Below are 15,189 nucleotides of genomic sequence, written 5' to 3'. Positions count from 1 at the left end.
TCAGAATACCGAATCCTCATCTTGGCTCTGCCTTCACATTACTGTTTCTTTGAATAAGTCATTTAACTTATTTAGACCTCACATTTTTTTATATAAGAAGTATAATACTTAATTTTTCTTTTGAAAACTGAACTAGGTAGGTGCAATTCAGGTAAAATAATAGGAATATAGAATAGTATTACTAGATAGCTCTTTATTTAGACCATTGAATTTAGGCCATTTACCTTACAGAGCAGAATTGTGGTATACAAAGACTACATAGCTGGTGATTATTGATATCATTTATTTATATTAGGTTAATACTGAGGCTTAATTAACTATGCCAGTTATCACCCTGTGATTTATTATAATACATATATTAACTCATTTGATAGTCTACGACTATTCACAGAGGGTGGTGAAATTATTCCAATTTTACTGATGAGACAATTGAGGCAAAATTAGGTTAAATAACTTGCCTAGGTGAGTTGAGATCTTGAGCCTGTGCTTTAAAAAAAATTTTTTTTGAGAAAGGGTCTCACTCTGATCTCACCCAAGCTGGAGTGAGTGGCGTGATCTTGGCACACTGCAGCCTCTGCTTCCAAGGCTCAAATCATCCTCCTGCTTCATTCCCCCAAGTAGCTGGAACTGCAGGTGTGTGCCACCACACCCTACTAATTTTTGTTGTGTATTTTTTTTGAGACAGAGTCTCACTCTGTAGCCAGGCGCCAAGCTGGAGTGCAGTGGCACAATCTCGGCTCATTGCAACCTCTACCTCCCAGGTTCAAGCAATTCTCCTGCCTCAGCCTCCCGAGTAGCTGGGACTACAGGTGCATGCCACCACCAGCTAATTTTGGTATTTTTAGTAGAGACGGAGTTTCACCATGTTTGCCAGGATGGTCTTGATCTCTTGACCTTGTGATCCACCCGCCTCGGCCTCCCAAAGTGCTGGGATTACAGGCTTGAGCCACCGCGCCCGGCCTTTTTTGTGTATTTTGAAGAGATGGAGTTTTGCTGCATTGCCCAGACTGGTCTCAAACTGCTGGACTCAAGTGATTTCCCTGCCTTGGCCTCCAGAAATGCTGGGATTACAAGTGTGAGCCATTGTGTTCTGCCTAAGCTTGTGCTCTTTTTTGTTTATACTGCCTAGTTAAGTGAAAGCACTTAAAGACTTTTAGGCAAATGTTAAGATTTTATAATAATCTGTTAGAGAGTTTTTGCAGTAAAAATTTTGGTATTTGGACCAAAATTAGGAGAAGAGTCTCATTGTTTTGACCATCATGATTCTGGAAAAGACTGATGTCAGTATTTATTACTTGGATTTTATTCCCTTCTTAACAAAGGTTATTTTCTCCAAAAATGACATGGATGCAAGCACTAGGTAGTTTTCTTTAAAAATATGTGTGTATTTTGATCTCAAAGGATTTGTGACTAACTTACAAATGCTGTTTAATTTTTAGGCAAAATGTTAATGGAAGGGAGTTTTCAAAGTTGGAGGCAGATCGGACCAAGGCATCAGTGGTTTAAGCAACATCTCTTTGGTCTTGCTATTAGAGCAATAAAGGTTCTATCATGTATGGTTGAAAATTATTTTTGTTAAGGTATATTGAATATGGTTCTGTGAGGTTGGGAAACACTTCTAGTTGTGCAACCACCATGAGGATCAAGATATAGAGTAGTTCCTCAAAAAAGTTTCCTCATGACCCTTTCTTTTTTTTTTGAGACTGAGTTTCGCTCTTGTTACCCAGGCTGGAGTGCAATGGCGCAATCTCGGCTCACCCCAACCTCCGCCTCCTGGGTTCAGGCAATTCTCCTGCCTCAGCCTCCTGAGTAGCTGGGACTACAGGCACGCGCCACCATGCCCAGCTAATTTTTTGTATTTTTAGTAGAGATGGGGTTTCACCTTGTTGACCAGGATGGTCTCGATCTCTTGACCTCATGATCCACCTGCCTCGGCCTCCCAAAGTGCTGGGATTACAGGCTTGAGCCACCGTGCCCGGCCCCTCATGACCCTTTCTATAGTCAGCCCATTTCTTCACCTTTACTCTCTGGCAACCACTGATCTGTATTTTCTCTGTTTTTTTTTTTTTTTTTTTTTTTCAAAATTCCATGTAAACGAAATCATGCAGTGTTTAACCTTTTTGTTTTAATTTTTATTGGTTGAATAGAAATGGGAGGTCTTGTTTTATTGCGTGTGCTTGCCTGAAGCTCCTTATCTCAAGGAATCCTCCTGCCTGGCTCAGTATGTGGCCTACTGAGACTGACATCTGTTATTTAACCTAATGTATTTTGAGATTCATCCATGTTTTTATGTATCAGTAATTACTTTTTGTTGCTTGGTGGTATTCCAGTGTATAGATATACAATAGTTGCTGTATTCATTCCCCAGTTCATTTGGTTGTTTCCCATTTTTGGTAACTATAAATAAGACTGCCATAAAAGCATTCATATGTACATACGTACACACGTGCCCATGTATTTTTTATATGGTTTTAAAAAATATGGTGCCTAGAAGTTTTTTAAAATTTTTAAATTTTTATTTATTTATTTATTTATTTATTTATTTATTTGTTAATGAATGAGAGCTTCTTATGTTGCTCAGGTTGGCCTTGAACTCATAGCTTTGCCTCCTCAAGCACCAGGACAACTGGCTGGAGCCACCGTGGCTCCCCTATTTATTTATTTTTTAAAGATGGGGTTTCACCATGTTGGTCAAGCTGGTCTTGAACTCCCAACCTCTAAAGTGTTTGGATCACAGGCGTGAGCCACCACACCTGGCCGGTGCCTAGAAGTTTTATAACTTTACTACAGAACCTGAAAAAGCTGATGATTTTCACAGAACGTTGTAAATTGCTTAGTAAACTTCATCCCCAGAAAAGCCTACTCTGGAATGAGACCAATCTGTTTGTATAAATAATCTTGTAGTATAAACTATAAGTCATTAGAATTTTCTTAAATTAAAGAAGTATGCACACATACTTATTTAATGGGCAAATTTATATATAAAACTCCTTAGTGTATAATTTTATATGTTATGTTTTTAGTAGCTTTTAAATTGACAATCATTGACTTTTTTATTCCTCCAAGTAATAGAATGGTTATATAATTGGTTATGAAATTTCATAAGTAAAATATATTAGGAAAGAATTTTAGCATTACAGAGTTCCTTTTTTTTCTTCTCTCTCCTCCCCCAAGATGGCTGGAGGTATTAATATTGATAACCAGAGTTTCATGTGAACAAGACATAAAACTTAGGTTGATTGGCTACTTGAATAAATTGTCTTCTTTGTTGTGGTAGTGAGTTTTCTTTTTGCAGCAATATGAGGCCAAGAGAAATAGATGAGACTTTTTTGCCTTAGAAAAGAGATTGCAGGCTGGATGAGGTGGCTCATGCCTGTAATCCCAGCACTTTGGGGACACCGAGGAGGACAGATCACTTGAGGTCAGGAGTTCGAGGCCAGCCTGGGCAACGTGGTGAAAACCTGTCTCTACTAAAAACACGAAAATTATCTGGGTGTGATGTCATGTGCTTGTAATCCTAGCTACTTGGAAGCTGAGGCATGAGAATTACTTGAACTCAGTAGGCGGAGGGTGTAGTGAGCTGAGATTGTGCCAGTGCACTCCAGCCTGGGTGACAGAGTGAGACTTCATCTCAAAAGAAAAGAAAGAGATTGCAGACAATTTTTGCAAGTTAATTTTTTGGGGTTCCAATTCTAACCCTGAGGACTACAGAGGCCATAGGTGGTTTAACTTTTCAGAGAATGGTAGTGCTTTTTATTCTTTTTTTCTTTTTCTTTTTTGTTAGGTTTTTTTTTTTTTTTTTTTTTTGAGGCAAGGTCTTACTCTGTCACCCAGGCTGGAGTGCAGTGGTTCAAATCATGGCTCACTGCAACCTTAAACTCCTGGGCTCAGGTAATCCTCCCAACTTAGCCTCCTGGGTATCTGGGACACTATAGGAACGTGCCACCTCACCTGGCTAATTTTTTTTGTAGAGATGGGGTTTTGTCATGTTTCCCAGGCTGGTCTTGAACTCTTGGGCTCCAGAGATTTGCCTGCCTCAGTCTCCCAATGTGCAGGGATTAAAGGCGTGAGCTACCTCACCTAGCCATTTCTTTTGTGTAGTCTGGAATCTTAGTTTAAGCCCTCAGTTTAAATGTATTATATGATTGAGGTGCTAGGTATACAGAGGTACTAGAGCTACAGAGCTTTTTTCATTAATATACATTTCTTGTGCGGTTGAATATTCAGAAAACTGAATATTGTGTTTGGAACGAAGGGATATTGCACTTGAAATATGGTCATTTGGTAAACAGGCATCTTATTTGTAGGCTATCATTATTTTTGGCTATTTCACATTTAAATACCTGCCTGGAAATACCTGCCCAGTCTTGCCAGTAATAGGGATTGCAGGTTAACAAGTTGGTCTTGTATATGTGGCTGCCGGATATGGACAAGATCTATATCGCTCTTTCCTTTAATTATAACAGCAATGTTTGTGATCCAAGTCTAGGATTCCAGGATAGGGCTGCCAAAATTAACACCATGGGAGTATGGAGGTAGCGACTGTGGGATTAGTAATAACATTGAATTTTAATTAGCTTTATCAGTTGCACACTTAATCTGCATTGCTACCTTGTGAAGTAGGCACAGTAGGCTGTATTGTTACTCCTACTTTACAAGTAAGTAAATTGTGTTTCGTAGCTGTCAGGACCTATCTGAGGTTGCACTGCTAGTGACTAGCTGAAATAGTACTTGAGTCCACACATCAAGTTGGATGCTGTTTCCACTGCTGCAGTTTACTATGGTGAATAAGAGCTCAGGCTTGGATTTGAACTGTGGTTCTGCCAGTTACCTCTCTGTGATCTTGGGCAAGTTCTTTAACTACTCTGAGGCTTCAAATGGGGATAACAATAAAACCTCTTAGGGCTCTTGTGAGAATTCAGCAAGTGCTTATAATATTAGGTAACCAATAATAAGCGCTCCATTTTTGCCAATTGTGGTTGTTGCTACTGTTATTACAGTAATAACACAACAGTTACACATCCTCTTTGCCCTGAGGATCTGTGTTAAGAGTTGAAAGACAATAAATGTAAGAAGCCAAAATATTCAAAGATGATAAAATAAGTAACAAGGGGAGTTTTTCTTAGCAGGAAGTTGGACAATATTGAGAGGGGTATGTTTGTGTGTGTGTCTTGGTTCTAAACAAGGAAGCAGTTAGACAATTAAGTTATAAGTATGTTAGGCAGTTGGAGCCTTAGGACAGAGTTGAGTAGGACTAGTGTTGGAGGAAAGCTTTTTTTTAAAAAAATTTTTTCATATTTTAGAGATGGGGTTTCTCCATGTTGGTCAGGCTTGTCTTGAACTCCTGACCTCAGGTGATCTGCCCACCTCAGCCTCCCAAAGTGCTGGGATTACAGGTGTGAGCCACCGCACCCAGCTCTTAGGAAAACTTTTTAATCAATCATCACACATAGCATGTGGAAATTTATGTTCTAACAAGATTTAAACACACCAATGTGCTATCCTCTATTATGGTTCTTAGAGCTATTGTTACATCAGAATGGAGCGAGAAGCTTTACATTTTTCATTTTTAGTGATTATACAGAGATTAATACAAACAATCAGCATATATCTTAGTACAGTAGATCCTTGGTATATTTGGGGGATGGGTTTCAGGACCCCTATATACCAGAATCTGGGCATACTTAAGTCCCCCAGTTGCCCCTGTGGAACCTGCCTATGTGAAAAGCCAGCCCTTGGCCTGCTGTATATGTGGGTTTCACATCTTGAGAATACTTTTTCCATCCACATTTGGTTAAAAGAAATCTGCACAAGTGGACCTGTGCAGTTCAAACCCCTGTTTTTCAAAGGACAACTGTGTAAACAAAGCAGTGGTCCCTCTCCTTGAAGTTTCATAGTTGATACTTGTATCATAGTTGATACATAGTAGTTGATACTATGAAAATTTCATAGTTGATAAAATTTCATAGTCAGCTCTTGTACCATGTGTGTAAGTCTTAAGTGCGAGGGAATTCAGAAGTATAAGTTACAGGGTTATATCACTTGGTGCTTGAGTCCTTTCCATTGGATAAGGTATTTCCTTGGTATAGGTAATGTTCTTTGAAACATTCTAAATTAAATGAAGTTGTTTTAAATTATTTATTGGGGATTATCTTGTCTTTAATAGCTGCTATGTGGAATTCTGTATTTTTGAACTGCATCTTTTATTGTATTTTTACAGCTTTCTCCCTTTTGGATATTAAAACAATTTTAAGGGTTTTGGTGCATATTTTAAATTTGTTCACTACACACTCGCAAAAGCATATTTTAAATTATAGCAAGTTTCTTAAACCTGTTAACCTGTTATATGTTAGCGGGTATATATTCGCTCTTTTCAAAGTCATTACGTAGCCCTTTACTGACAAATGTCAAGCAAGTTTCGAGCATCTGAAAGTCGAGATTCATCCGGAGCATTTGCTCAAGAAGACAGTTTTTTGTTTTGTTTTTGAGATGGGGTTCTCACTGTGTTTTCTAGGCTGGCCGTTAACTCCTTGGATCAGGCAGTCCTCCCATCTCAGCCACACAGGTAGCTGGGACTAGGTGCGATAGCGTACCACTGTGCCAAATTTATTTTTAAAGTTTATAAGAAAAACTATGTGTCTTCTAGAGACCAGTACCATGTATGAATATGTTTGTCTCACTATTATTTATTATTTTTTATTTTGAGACAGCCTCTTTTTGTTGCCCAGGCTGGAGTGCAGTGATGCAGTCTTGGCTCCCTGCAACCTCTGCCTCCTGGATTCAAGTGATTCTCCTGCCCCAGCCTCCTTAGTAGCTGGGATTACAGGTGCCTGCCACCATGCCCAGCTAACTTGTATTTTTGGTAGAGATGGGGTTTCACCACATTGACCAGGCTGGCCCCGAACTCCTGACCTCAAGTGATCCGTCTGCCTCAGCCTCCTGAAGTGCTGGGATTACAGGCATTAGCCACCATGCCTGGCCTGTCTCACTTTTTATACCCTGAAAGCATTATTTCTCTCCATTATTGTATTCAGTGCTAGGAGCTTGAGTTTTCCTACATCCCCTTCCACTTTCCCCATTCTCAACATTGTTTCCCCTTATAAAAATTAAAAATTTGACTGCTATGGTGGCTTATACCTGTAATCCCAGCACTTTGGGAGACAGAGGTGGGTGGATCACTTGAGGCCAGGATTCGAGAGCAGCCTGGCCAACGTGGTGAAACCTCATCTCTACTAAAAACACAAAAATCAGCCGGGCATGGTGGCATGTGCCTGTAATCCCAGTACTTGGGAAGCTGAGTGAGGCACGTGAATTGCTTAAACCCAGGAAGCGGAGGTTGCAGTGAGCTGATATCGTGCCACTGCACTCCAGCCTGGCTTGCAGAGTGAGACTTGGTTACAAAAAAAAAAGAAACCCTAAAAATTACAAATTTTTTTATTGATGGATTTCTCCAAAACTCTTTACTAAAGGTACTAACTAAAGAGTAGATATTTTCCCCCTTCAGTGATAGTTGATGGACCTTCAGAGAATCCTCTAGCATCTCAATCTTTCACTTCAGAGTTCTTACCTGAGACAGAAAAGTTGAGTTCTTTTTCCTCACGGGCATTAAGAATTTTAAAAGTACCCATTTGCATAAAATCCGCTCAAAGAAAATTATCGAGTGATTTTACAGGTTATTTTCGGATACTTGCATATAAGAGAATCTTTTAACCTGATAACTGCTTAACCTCTTTGTATTATTCATTCCCTCTCTTACTGAAACAAGTGAGTGGCTGCTTGGATATGTATCTATATCTTTTTTTTTTGATACACACTTTGAGGGAGTCTTTTGAAGTGCAGTGTTTTGGTCACCACTCCAGCTCTACAGGAATATGGTTTCATGATAAAGCCAACAAAGAGCACACTGGCAGCAGTGCAGAAGCTGACTCACTAAGGAGTAATGATAGACACTTTGAAAGGAGTGACTGGTCTCAGGATCTCACATTTCAAAGCTTCCTGCTATGATTACATCAGTAAAAGGCAGCCAAGAAATGAAGAAGAGATCTTGCTTGTACCTCCTAGGAGTAATGGCATATAGGTAGGAAGAACTTCCATAGTTGGATGCAAGTAAGATTTTTTTTTCCTAACAACCTTGTAAAACTTGGGGGCGGGGAAGAAGTTGAGGATTCAGAATGGGAGTAACCATGGTGGGAGCTTTTCTTCTACAGACCTGGATGAGAATAGCCTTATAATGAGTGACTTAAGGGTTAACTCAAGAAGCTCAATGCCATGTCAGTTTTCTAGGGCTAAGGAAATATACATAGTAAGCACAAGTATGGTGTTCCTGTCAGACACTGTATCTACTCCTTCCTACTAGAACACACCAGAGGAAACCAAAGCAAGACCAGAATCAGTTCAGTTTTGAGGAACAGAACTTTTGCCTACTAGCATTGCACACTTTAGGAGAAAAAAGAATGAAAGTACAGAGACTTGCTTCAGTACTCTGAAAGAGGTAGTAACTCTTGATTGTTTTGGTAGATTAGAGTGATTGTAGCTCTGTTTCTAAATTGAATTTCATAGCTATAAGTTGTTCTAGGTGGCAAATTAATCTTCTTCAGTCAGTACTACAAATTACTTTAATTGTTGGCCCTTTGCAGAAATAGCAGGAAAATGCCTTTTTCATGTTGAAGGTTATCTGAGAGATAAAACATCTACATAATCTGAAAATATTTTCCAGAGATAAGGCTAAGTGACTGTATATACCACTGTGATAGATTGACTCATTCTGATTATTGTAGAACTTTGTATTTCTCAGTAGAAAAGTACTAAACATAATAACATTATGGAGGATTGCTTTTAGCCATTTGCTGTATTCTTTAAAGCACATTTGGGAATGAAAAGTTAGTTTCCAAAGTGCTATCATTCATTTAATACATGTTTTCTCCAGAATATGCTTCCCAAAAGTTGAGTACTTTTATTTATTTAAAAAATATGTTAGTTTTCTTTTCTTTTTTTGAGACAAGTTCTCAGCTTGTTGCCCACGCTGGAGTGCAGTGGCACAGTCATGGCTTACTGCAGCTTCAACCTTCCAGGCTCCCACATTCCTCCCAGGCTCAAGCCATCTTCCCAATTTAGCCTCCACCATGCTCAGCTGACTTTTTATTTCTTGTAGAGACTGGTTATTGCTATATTTCCCGGGCTGGTCTAAAATTCCTGGGTGCCCAGCCCACAAGAAATACGTTACTTTTTTTGAGATTTTTGTATAATTTAAGAACACAGATTATCTGCCCTACTCACCCATCCCCAAGGATATAGACCTGCTTTCATAGTACTGTGAGAAAAAAAAATAGTTTCTTAATTTGTATTGCTTTTCTGCCTTTTTGAGATTGAGTGCTTTGACTTTTCTCTTGTTTTTTGTATTTGCTATGTATGTGTTGTTCCTACTTAATTTCTTATATGGTTTAACCTTGCATCTGTAAATTACTTACTAGCTAGCTTTATGACTTGGGCAAGTTACCTTATCTTTCTGCTTTTTAGTTTCCCTCTTTATACAATGAGAATAATAATATTACCTACTTTGTAGAGTTGTTGTAAGATTAATGACTAATAAATGGTGAAGCACTTAGAGTACTCTGTATGTATTGGCTGTTAAAATTATAAGCAAGGACCTGTACTTCTCCCCTCCATTATTTGTATCTCGTCATTTTTATAATTTTTCTCATAACCAGTAAGTCTCTAAGCACATATACAGAACTTTGTATTAAGGAATAATAAATACCACCTTGTATGTAATTCTTTATTATAAACATAAATTTGTTACCTGTTAAACCAGAGTATCATTTTGGCTCAGATTGAGCTTAAAAGAAGTTAGTAGAAAATAGGGCCTTTTCTGTGTTTTATAGGTACCCACACACCACTGAATGTAGGTCATCATTTAAATTAAATTCTGAATGTACATCCGAATCTAGTGCAGTTATGTAGAACAAAACAGCTTCTATGGGGCTACAGGTGAACAGTGTCGTTGGTAGCAAACTGATCAGTTACACTAAGGGATGGATCAGTAGTTTTGGGGGTTGCTGGTTTTTATTTAACAGTTGTTTCAGAATGATTACTCCTGAAACAAAGTAATTTAGAAATACATAGGTTAAGAAATTTCATATTCCTTTCCACTTAAACCTCTTGAGAAAAGAAGCATTCTTTCAAGGATAGTTCGTTCTGTGAGTGCCATATGAATTTTAGCCATTACTGTAGCAACTATATGATAACCAACAGTAGGAGTCTCACACTTTAGTTTCAGATTTGTGCTGTTGTTGAGTAAATTTTTAGAATGAGATTGCCCTCTTTCTTGCTAAACTGTCATATGTATAAGCTTATTCAATTAACGTTTTTCCCCCCCGTTAAGACTTTTTTTTTTTTAGATGAAATCTCGCTCTGTTACCAGGCTGGAGTGCAGTGGCCTGATCTTGGCTCATTGCAACCTCTGCCTCCTGGGTTCAAGCGATTCTCTTGCTTCAGCCTCCCAAGTAGCTGGGATTACAGGCACCATTTCTGGCTAATTTTTTGTACTTTTAGTAGAGATGGTTTCACCATGGCCTCTCAGAGTGCTGGGATTACAGGCATGAGCCACCGTGCCCAGCCAAGACTTTTTTTTCTTTCTTATATTTAGCCCTGCCTAAGAAGGCCTCAAAAACTTTGGTCACCAATTCACAACTGTTAACTCTCCATGGAAATCTTTAATTAAAGGCAAAAAGATTTGTTATGAAGAGAAACCAGAGCATGTGTGACAGGACTTTCTGTAATTGTAAGTTAGTGGTTCAGTGTTGGGTTAGATTTCTTAAATTTTACATTTAGTAGGATTATTGATAATTCCTAACTTGTATCTTTAAATCATATTGTTTTGAACATGAGGGATCTACTTTCAACACTTAATTATACTTGTAAAAGGAATAGAGCATTCAGTGGATTTCTTGTTTTTGAGATTCTGGCATTTTATTCATTAAATAAAGTAAGTTAACTTATAGATAGTGGCAAATCATTACTTTTAGTTTATTAGATCCCTGGGTAGGATATTCATTTTCTGGCAGCTTAAGGGTTGAGCATGTGTACCAGGCCCAGGGAATTTTGTAACTATTCCCCTTGTACTACAGTACTGATTGGCACTACGGATTGGTAATTTGACAGTAGGCATTTTTCATAGGTATTGGTATACAAATGACAGGAGCAAATTTTCTTCTGGACTTGTGAAGCTGAGACTGTCTGCCCCAGCCCAGGCAGGAGGTCTGCCTGCAGTAGAAGAGAATGAAGCCAGAATGAGGCCAAACAAGTAAAGAGGAGCATGAGATAGAGATGGATTTTATAACACTGAGCCTTTGAGGCCCTGGTCTTGAAGTTTTTTTCTTTGTTTCTGTGCACCATCTCATTATCCTATGAGCCAACAAATTCTGATTTTTAGGCTGGGTGTTGTGGCTCACACCTGTAATCACAGCACTTTGGGAGGCTGAGGCAAGGAGGATCGCTTGAGCCCAGGAGTTGGAGACCAACGTAGGCGACATAGGGAGACTTGTGTGTACAAAAAAAAAAAAAATTAGCCAGATGTGGAAGCACACGCCTGTAGTCTCAGATACTTGGGATGCTGACATGAGAGGATCCCTTGAGACTGGAAGGTAAAGGTTATAGTGAGCCATGATCACACTACTGTACTCTAGCCTGGGTGACAGAGTGACACTGTCTCAAAAATATAGATATTTAAAAAAAATTTTTTTTTAATTAGCTTGTTTTTTTTTTAATTACAATTGAGAATTATGACCAGTGTATTTAGTGTTAGTCTATTTCTCCAGTGGGCTAAGGATTTAAAAATACTTTTGTGTGTACCTATACAACAATCTTGCATGTTCTTCACATGTATCCTAAAACCTAAAATGCAATTAAAAAAAAAAAGAAAAATACAAGTGGGATTAACCTGCCCTAAAATGTCACTTTGAAATTTCACTGCCTGTGAAAACAAGGATCACACCTATAGGCTTAAACATGGTTGGACAAAATAAACTTATTTGGTATAAAGAAAAAAAATACTTTGGACTTTAATCTCAGGGTAAATATTAATATACATAGGTACAGTTGGTTTGTATATGAGATAATATTCAGAATCAGTAGACTGAAAATAGTAACATATCTTCCATTTATCAATGGCTTAGAAGGAAAAGTATTTATAAGGGACATAGAATGAATCAGTATTCCTTTCCCATTATTTACACTTACACAGTGTAGAAGATTTTCTGAAAGAGCTTATCACCATAATAAGTACAATAGCAAAGATATAAAGTCAGTACTTTCACTGATTAGGCATAACGTATCCTCTTTATTGTTTTCTTACAAAGTAGCTATAATAACCATATAAAAGGATCAGAAAGGGGGAGAAACACTGGGTGGAAAGACAAACAAGGAAATGAGGTGAGGTCTGTGTAGTAAGCATTAGTGAACTTGCAGTAATTGCTTTAGGTTCCATGGATTGCCCACTTGTGCAAAATGAATTGATGGTAGATACGACAAAAAGTCTTAATTTGTGTTCTTTACTCTAAGGTTAAAATTGATATGGTTAATTAGGTATTAAGAGCAGTTTCCTTGTCTTTTTGTTATTTATTTCTGTTTGAATGAATGAATGAATGAAGAATTGAATAACGAGGTCTTGCTTTGTCACCCAGGCTGGAGTGTTAGTGGCATGATCATAGCTCACTGCTGTCTCAAACTCCTGGGCTCAAAGGATCCTTCTGCTTTATTCTTCCAAGTAGCTGGGATTATACGTGTGTGCCACTGTGCCTGGCTAATTTTTAAATTTTTAGTAGAGACAGGGTCTTGCTATGTTGCCCAGGCTGGTCTAGAACTCCTGGGCTCAAGGGATTCTCCTGAGTCAGCCTCCCAAAGTGCTAGGATTGCAGGCATGAGCCATCAAGCCCAGCCTCGTCTTGTTTTTTAAAAAGCTGTTGTTATTATGTTGCCTTTCAAAATCTGTTTTTTTTTTTACCATCCCAGTTGCCTGGAGGTAACGAATTAGGTGAGAATGAAAGATGAGTACCTAAAAGTTTCAGAATTGGAAGTCTTTGTTTAATAGGATTAATGTGTAGGAGCTACAGGGAATATGAAGGACTTTTAAATATTCCAGCCCCAAAAGAAACTTGACCATTGGCCAAGATTGTGGTAACCTAAGTATTTGAGATGTCTGTGCTACATCATCCAACATTTGGCCTAAACTGTTTTAGCTGGCTTGCCTATGTAAATTGAAACTTCCTTAAATACTTAACTGTGAGTTAAACATAGTTCTGGAGCTCCATCAAAAGGGTCTTCATTGGGCAGGCACAGTGGCTCATACCTGTAATCTCACCATTCTTGGAGGCTGAGGTGAGAGAATTGCTTGAAGCTTGGAGTTTGAGATCAGCCTGGGCAACATTGTGAGACCCCTGTCTACCAAAAAACAAAATTATCCAGCTGTGGTGGTGCTCATCTGTAGTTCCAGCTACTGAGGAAGCTGAGGTTGGAGAATTGCTTGAGCCCAGGACATCAAGGCAACAGTGAGCCATGATTGCACCACTGTACTCTATCCTGCATAAAAGCGGGACCTCCGTCTCAAAAAAAAAAAGAAACAAGAAAAGGAAAGAAAGGGTCTTAGTTACACAGATCTTCTTGGTCATCCCTAAAGCTTACATTCCAAGTTTATATTTACAATAAAGTGATCTATATCCCAAAACGTGTTTCTACTAGTTACTAATTTGGGGCAAGTCATTAACTTCTCAAAGCTCTACTGTAACTAAGATTTAGGAAAAATACTTGTCTTACCCAGAGCACATATGTATAGCTTTGATTTTTTTGATGCCACATGATTAAAAGAATCAGCCTTAGAGGGGTATTATTTGCACAAAATTTACCCTTTTTCTAGGATGTAATATAAATGAAATCATACAGGATGTACGATTTTGTGCCTCTCCTCTTTCATTTTAGCATAATACTTTGAGATTCATTTATGTTGTTAAAAGTTTAGTTATTTCATTTAATTGCTAAGGAGTAGTCCATTGAATGGATATTCCACAGTTCCTTTATTGACTAGTTAATGGATATTGGGGTTATTTCTAGTTTTTGGCTTTTTTTTCAGATGGAGTCTTACTCTATCACCCATGCTGGAGTGCAGTGGCATGATTTTGGCTAATTGCAATCTCTGCCTCCCAGGTTCAAGTGATTCTCCTGCCTCATCCTCCTGAGTAGCTGGGACTACAGGTGCATGCCACCATGCCCGGCTAATATTTTTGTATTTTTAGTAGAGAATGGGTTTCACCGTGTTAGCCAGGATGGTCTTGATCTCTTGATTCATCCTCTTGCCCCTCCCAAAGTGCTGGGATTACAGGCATGAGCCACCGCGCCGGCCCAGTTTTTGCCTATTATGAACAAAGCTCCTCTGAATATTTTCAACATAGATCTTTGTATGGACATATATTTTTATTTCTCTTGGTTAAAAATTAAGGAGTAGAAATTACAGGATTGTAGAGTATGTCTGTTTATAGTTTTTAAAGGAACTTTCTATTTTGCATTCCTACTGGCAATGCATGAGAATTCCAGGGCTCCAAATCCTCATTGATTTTTGTTATTGTCAGTCTTACTAACTTAAATCATCCTAGTGGGTCTGTAGTGATACATCATCATGGTTTTAGTTTGTAATTTCCAGATGATTAATGATGATTATCTTTTCATGAGCCTATTTGTCATTTATATATCGTTGGTGAAGTGTCTGTTCAGATCTTTTGCTCATTAAAAATATTAGGTTGTTTATTGTTAAATTGTGAGTTATTTGTTTATTCTGTATATGAGTCCTTTATAACAGGTTTTGAAAATTACATGGTTTGCAAATACATTCTTGTAGTCTGTGGCTTTTGTTTTCATTCTTAACAGTGTTTTTTAGAGAGCACAAACTTAATTTTTATGTGGTCTTTTTTTTCTTTTGGAGTTAATGATCTTTATAGCCTGTCTAAGGAATTGTCTCTAAACCTAAGGTCACTAATATTTTCTTAAATTTTATTCTGGAAGTTTATAGCTTTGTTTGACATTTAGGTCTATGAAACACTTCAAATTAAATAATGAGGGAGGTAAATATAGGCTTGTCTTTTTGTTTATACTGTGAATATCTGAGTTTTTTTGAGAGTGCTTTTATTACAGCTCACAAAATGA

The 15,189-nt window shown here is 38.1% G+C and overlaps 1 long non-coding RNA gene and 1 other non-coding gene across 3 annotated transcripts in view; one reads left to right on the top strand and one right to left on the bottom strand.

Moving 5' to 3' along the window:
• Positions 1-15,189, top strand: part of LOC128931215 (uncharacterized) — a 75,487-nt gene that overhangs the window by 16,244 nt on the left and 44,054 nt on the right. The window lies entirely within an intron of this gene.
• Positions 10,644-10,757, bottom strand: LOC128931222 (U5 spliceosomal RNA). The gene has a single exon (XR_008479308.1). It is a non-coding gene; the product is annotated as a U5 spliceosomal RNA (small nuclear RNA).

This window comes from Callithrix jacchus, chromosome 17, assembly GCF_049354715.1.
Source record: "Callithrix jacchus isolate 240 chromosome 17, calJac240_pri, whole genome shotgun sequence".
NCBI classification, from domain to species: Eukaryota; Metazoa; Chordata; class Mammalia; order Primates; family Cebidae; genus Callithrix; species Callithrix jacchus.
The sequence above is the reverse complement of the archived record's forward strand: the minus strand, read 5'-3'. Positions and strand labels throughout refer to the sequence as shown.